Raw genomic sequence first — 6936 nt, forward strand, 5'->3', positions numbered from 1 at the left:
TAATTGGCACACTATTCTGCTGCTTATAGTGCCATGAATCGAGTTCAGTACGATTCGGTTCCGGAACTGTGGCTACAACCGTAGGGAAAGGGGTGACGCGGGACCACATCCCCCCGGGTGCTGACGGTCCCCGTGCTCAACTGGCACTTCCTACCTCAAGCACTCGAGACTCTCTACCTGAGGGTTTTCTCTGCTGCTCTCAGACCTTGCAGGGGGCAGACAGAAGTGCTGTGGGGTTTATGCCCCTGGGATCAGCCCTCGGCCAATCACGGACAGGTGTTGGAAAACCAGTACATCATCTCCCTTGTCCCTGGAATGGGACACGTGTTCTGTACTATCCCCCAGAAGTCCCCAGGGAGGTGTGATCCCTGTGGTCTCACGGGGGTCCCAGTGGGATTGAGCAGTGCTTGCCTACAGTGACAACCTGCTCATTAACGCCCCTCCCTTCCTTTCCTTCTCCTTTCCGGGTTTCCAGAGGCGGCTTCCCAAATAAACCATTTCCACTTGAATCCTGTCTCAGCGTCTGCTTCTGAGGGAACCCAGCCTCAGAGAGAGCGAGCGAGCCCCCTTGACACAATAGGGCGAGAACCTGCCCAAGAATGCAGTCAGCACAGAAGAGGCAGTGCAGAGAAACAGAGGGAGAGATGCATTCTGGATGGTATGTTGGGCATCTGGATCCAGCCATGCCTGAAAGTTGAATTGCCCTCAGATGTGCCCGAAGAGGAAGCACATAAGGACAGGGATCCCAAGGTCTTTGTTGTGACTTGTGTTATTTTTCCTTTCCATGCTTTTCTGGATGGATCCAAGTATCGAGTCCCACGTACTTATACAGGCCAGTGACACGAATTTGTCCCCAGGTCTGTTGGGCCTTATAACTGAGAGAGGGTTAAAGCCACCAGGGTGACAGTTCAAATCCTTCACTGCAATTTCATGCAAATAGCCTTCTGGCAGCTTCCTTTTCACTGCTGTGCTCTTGTCTGCCAGCCAATCTGAGGCCTGGGCATCCCCCAGGAGATGTTAAGTCATCTCCCTTATCTGCTTGACTGACTGTCATCTTCACACATCACTGAGCTGGTGACGAAGCCCTTAATTAGTACATGTCTCCGGGGCTCGCGTTTTGCCACCCTTCATCTGCCCTCCCCGCACCTCTCTCCTCCCTGTCTCTCCACCGCGTCCAAAGACGGAGCCCCACCTCCTCCTTAGCAATGCTGTTCCGTTGACTCGCCTCCTCACTCACCGTCGTCCTCCCGGGCCACACGGTCATTGCCGTCCGCACTCCCTGCGGACCAGATTGGAAGGCGAGCATCTTGGGGGGTTACCCCATCTCACCCTCCCAGCCCCCGCCCCGTGATGGCACCTGGGATGCCCGATATGCAGACAAGGATACGGGCCCAGAGAAGTGCACTTTCCGGTTTGGGCCCCGGGCAAGGCCTAGTTCGAGTCGCTGCTCAGTCACTGACCAGCCCTGCGAGTTATTTAACCTTTTAACTTTCATTGTCCTGCAACATAAGCGTGAGGATACGGGCTTCTTTCTTTTTTTATGGCTGAATAGTATTCCATCGCGTGTGTGTATAGGTATGCATGTACATATATATGCAGATATGTGCAGTCGTCAGTCTTAAACAAGAAGGAAACCCTGTCATTTGCAAAAAAAAAAGAAAAGAAAAAGAAAAAAAAGGTTGACCTCGAAGACACAAGGAGTAGAATGATAGTCGCCAGAGGCCGCAGGATGCGGAAGATAGGAAGGTGTCGGGCAAAGGGCACAAACTTCCAGTTATGAGTAAGTCCTCATCAAATGTACCCATGGAGGCCAGGCCTCTTTGAATGACTCCTAATTTCCAAAGGAAAAAAGGCTGTTTTCTCCGTGTGCTGTTGGCAATGGAGGAATCCCACGGAAAGTAGAATTGTAATAGGCATGATCGCGTTTAGGTAAAGGGCGCAGTAAGTGAGATAAGCCCTATAAAAATGTTTGCACAAGGAGTTCACGTAGTAAATGCTCAGTAAATGCTTCCTGTGCTTATTGTAATATCAGTTCCTGCTGCTGAATGGGTCATACTTTGTAAATCGTAAACTGCCATTTCATCTATTAATAAACACATTAATAAATATTTATTACGTGTCAACTAAGGGCTAAACATGGCGGGTTCTAGAATCCGTCAGTTGGACCAAGTCCTCGCGGTGTTTGCGTTCTAATGCAGAAGTATCCAATAGAACGTTCTGGGGTGATGGAAATGTTCTGTATGTGCCCCGTCCAATATGGTAGCCACTAGCCCCTGTGACTACCGAGCTGTTGAAGTGTTGCTATAGTATAACCAAAGAATTGGACTTTACATTTTTATTTGATGTGAATTAATTTTAGTTAACTTTAAATACCCACGTTTGGCCAGTGACTACTGCACTAGATAGTACAGGTCTAGTGGATGCAAACAGACGATCACTTGTGCGTTAAAACGTCACACTGAATTTAGTAGCCAGTGAACCAACAATGATCTATCCAGTATCCACAGAGTGCTAAGCATGGGGGGGTTCAGTGTTACGAAAGTTGGACAAAATGCCAGCTCTGAAGATAGGATATTTAAGCCCAAACCCAAATGGGATGGGCGTGGTCTTGTCTTGCGATGCTCATGTCCTGTGATGAGCCGGAGGAAAGCATTCCAGACAGAAGAATGAACAAACTCAAAGGCCGTGAGGGAGGAACCATCCTGGGATGTAAGAGGAACATTGCAAAAGGCAAGAAGAGGGTGGACCAAAGCGAGAGGTGGAATGAACCTCTTGGCGTGATACCAAGATGGACAAGGACAGATCATGGCAAGGCTTTTGGATTCTACTGGGGCTCTGTGGGAACCCACCGGGGGCTTTGCCTGGGGACTGACATGGTGAGAATAATCTGCGTGAAAAGTCCCTTGGCTGCTCTATCAATTAATGGCCTGTCCCCAAACCACAGTAGATAGAGATCGACGGTTAAGAGGTTGTTAGAGTCATCAAGGTAAGAGATAATGGCTTAGACTGGCACACTTACAGAATCCTCAGTTCTGGTCACGAAACAAGTGTTTGGAAGAGAACTATGGTTGTTTGGGAGGCTACGGGCTTCCCATGATGAAAACAATAGTTTACTTTTGTCAGCCAACCTGTCCAAGTGTCGTATTCATGGAACACTGTTATGGATCTTGAGTTCAAGGGCTTCTGGAGTCAAGTTAGACAGAGGCTCCTTCTTTGAGTAATCCCAACCTGACTGGGGAGGGCAGTCCAATGCTCTACAAACAACCGAGCAGATCCCAAACTAGGGCACGGCCAGCGGCTGGAAGACAAGGCCCTCCGTGAGAGCCTGCTAGCTCAAAGGAAAGAAGCTGCCAAGAGAGACATTGCACGGTTTATCCCCCACAAGAATCCTCCTTTTGGAAACGATTGTTTTTTCCATTTGGAAAGCATTGGTGCATCTTCCAGAAGAAGCTGAAGCCTGAGCACACACAGATGGGCGGCCCTGCCATTTCCTCGAGGGGTGGAGGAGAGAAGTATGGATGTGTCCCAGACCCAATGAATGGAGACGATTTTTTTGCGGGCAGCGGGGCGGGTTGGAGGGGGGAGTGGCGCACTGGGAACCGGGTACTGGAGGCCATTAAGTCTCTTGAGTTAAGGAGCCATCTGTGGTGTGAAATGCCACATCCTGTCATGGGGAGACGAAAATGGTCAGCGGCTGCATCCCCCCCCCCCCATTCCACACCAACCACCGACCATCTTGAGTTCTACTATGTTCAGGAATAAGAAGGCTTTCTCTGCGACCTTGGCTGAAGGCATTCATTCCTCCAGGTGCCAAATACACAATATGGACAAATAGGAGGAGAAAACAACTCATGCCCGACTCTGGGGCATGAGAAACCCATGGTTGGCCGCACTCCACCTCCATTAATTCCCCTTCGTGTGTGGCTTTTCTTGTTCGTAACCACCCCTGGCCACGAATGGAGGATGAAGAGTTTGGTCCTCTGTGTCCCACGTGGAGATGACGGTCCCACAAACCACGCGCAGACCGTGCGACTCCGGGCAAAAGAGATCTGCTGTGTCTTCCGGTCTTTGCAGCTACCTTGGGAGACGGGGAGACATCCTGTCTACTTTAGAAGTCTGTTGCAAAGATCGGTGAGAAAGCGGATGTAAGAGTTGAACACAGGGCTGGCACATGGTGGGGCTCAGTGAGAAGTGGGGACTCTATGAATGATGTGCATTAAAACATCGGAATAGCAAATACTAGATCAGGAACCAGAGCGACGCCTGCCACATTTCAGGCCATGGTGCATGTGGCACTCAACTGAATGATTATAGTTGCCTAAAGACCCATCTTTCAAGGATAATGGGTGTTCAGAGGAGAGAACAGGGTCCCGGAGAAGGAGAGAACAGGGTCCCGGAGAATTGGCTAAGCTAATGGGGGCAACCTTGCCTTCGAGCAATGCTTTCTTAGCCGGAGTCACCCAGATCTGGGTTTGAACCACAGCTGAGCCATTTGGCATCTCGATGGCCTTGAACGACTTCCCTTCTCCAGATTCCTGTTTGCTAAAATGGGGGAGGGTCACCCACCCTATCTTGTAGTGCTGTGACTTAATCTTAACCTGGTGCTTAACAGATCCAAGTAGAACACTGGCTGCCTCTGTCATTGTTATTAATATAAAATCCATATTGCAATAATAGGGTTATTAGCGTCAGTAATAATAGCGATGCCCGTAGAATATTTATTTAGTCAGCAGTGATGCAGCCTGGCCCAAGACCCAAGAGGAATGGGTAAAATTACTTGAGTAAAAAATTACTACCAGCTCTGCGCATTCATCCACTGGAAAAATAGTTATTTATTCTCCTACTACGTGCCACACACCGGTCGAGGAACTGGGGACACGGCAGTACATATGACAGACAAGATGCCTGGCCCCCTGGAATGCCACGAAGGGAATATTTGGGAAATAAGGTCATAGAGAAACCATTAAGCGTAGAAATGTCAAACGTGTCAGGTAGCGATCAGTTCTAAGAAAAAACCTGCAAGGTCAAGGGAAAGAGTGATGGGGGGCGCCTGGGTGGCTCAGTCAGTTAAGCGTCTGACTTGGGATCGGGTCATGATCTCGCAGCTCGTAAGTTCAAGCCTTGCGTCGGGCTTGGGGCTGACAGCTCGGAGCCTGGAGCCTGCTTTGGATCCCGTGTCTCCCTCTTTCTCTCTGCCCCTGCCCCGAGCATTCTCTCTCTCTCTCTCTCTCTCTCTCTCTCTCTCTCTCTCAAAAGTATTAAATTTTTTTTTAAAAGAAGAAAGAGTGACAGACATAGGACATGAACAGGTGGTCAGGAAAGGTCTTTCTGGTAAGGTGACATTTGAGCAGAGACCTGGAGGAAGTGGGGGAGTGGCCTGGTGGATATCTGAGGGGAAGCACACTCCTGGCAGAGGAAACAGCAAGTGCAAAGGCCCTGAGGCTGGAGGAAAAAGAATGGAAACCTAGTAGGGCAGAGGAGGGAAACCTAGTAGGGCAGAGGACGTCCGGACAGGCCCTCACATAGCACAGTGCACGCCGCAGCGTGGGGTGCACAACCCGTTGTTTTCCAGATCATTCTCAGAACGCTGCTTTGTAGCGCCGTGCGCCCGAGCCGTCATGCTGAGCAGACCCCGTTCTCATTTTCTTACGACTGAGGGATTCCAACCAATGAGTCTTCTGGTCCCCCCGCAAGTCACACCCGAGACATCTGCAAGAAATGGTCACGTCGAGACGGAAGGCGCCAGAACCCTGGCCACAGCCCCTGGCACACGGCCTTTCTGCGAGGCGTGTCAGGCAGATCCTTGGAAGGGTTTCTTCCCCATGGCTTCCCCGGGACAAGATGCCAACCGCTCCCCGGGCTCCCTCCCTGGGTTGCATCATCAGTGACGTCTGCGACCAGAGAGCCCCAATTAGCAGCAGGCTTCTGCTGCCCAGATGGTTGGGGGACACAGGAAGGCAGAGGGGTCAGCAACTTGGGTGGCTTTCCTGGAGTAAGACCCTTGTCTCTGCTCGGCGGGCGAAGGCCACAGCTGGCCTGCGGGTAACAGCTACCGTCCCCAGCACTGCGATGCACCATCTTCCAGAAGCTGGGGATTTCCCTTACGAGAGCAAAGGTCTGAGATGTGCAGAAAAGGATAATTGGATGGAATGTGTCCCTGCCTCATGCTAAGGGCGCTCCAAGGGGTTTGGGGCCCAGAAGCCCGGGAATGCGCTCAGTACAGCTGGGCAGCCGTGTTGCTAAGCTATGTCCCCCGGAAGGCTCTCGAAGATGCCTTCACGAGGTGGCAGAGTGAACTGAGTATCCCGAGCATTTGCAGAGCGCCAGCTGAGTGATTTACAAATGGGGCTTCCCTGAATGCTCACGAGAGACCTCTGAAGGAGGCACTCTTGTCTTGCCTTCTTTCTGCAGAGAAGGGGACAGTTAACCCTCACGGGAAGGGCCGGATACTAACTGTCTTTGGCTTTGCCAACCCTGTAGTCTGTGCCGCAGCCATATACAGCTCTGTTGCCATAGGGCGAAAGGAGCCGCCGACCACAGGGAGACGGACGTGTGGCTCTATTCCGACAGAACTGTATCTACAAAGGCAGCCAGAACACCACAGTTTGCCCTGATGGAGACGGCCACCCACGAGTGTGTCTTCCTTGGAGCTAACCAACCGACTAAGCATCTCCACAATGTCCTCCAAGAACCCAGATTCATTTAGCATTTTGCTCGGCCGTCCTTGGTAATATCATAGGCTTCCCGTGATCATTCTTAGTGCCTCGTGGTCACAAAACGGCTGCAGCAGCTTCAGGTAGGATATCCCCAAACTGCAGGCAGTAGGGGCAGAGGCTACGTAACCATTGCATAAAGTTTTGCCTTTCTTTCTTTCTTTTTTTCTCCCCCCCCCCCCCCCACCGGAGAGGGAGGCCTCCTATGTGCACCAGGTTTCCT

This window comes from Prionailurus viverrinus, chromosome D3, assembly GCF_022837055.1.
Source record: "Prionailurus viverrinus isolate Anna chromosome D3, UM_Priviv_1.0, whole genome shotgun sequence".
Classification (NCBI taxonomy): domain Eukaryota; kingdom Metazoa; phylum Chordata; class Mammalia; order Carnivora; family Felidae; genus Prionailurus; species Prionailurus viverrinus.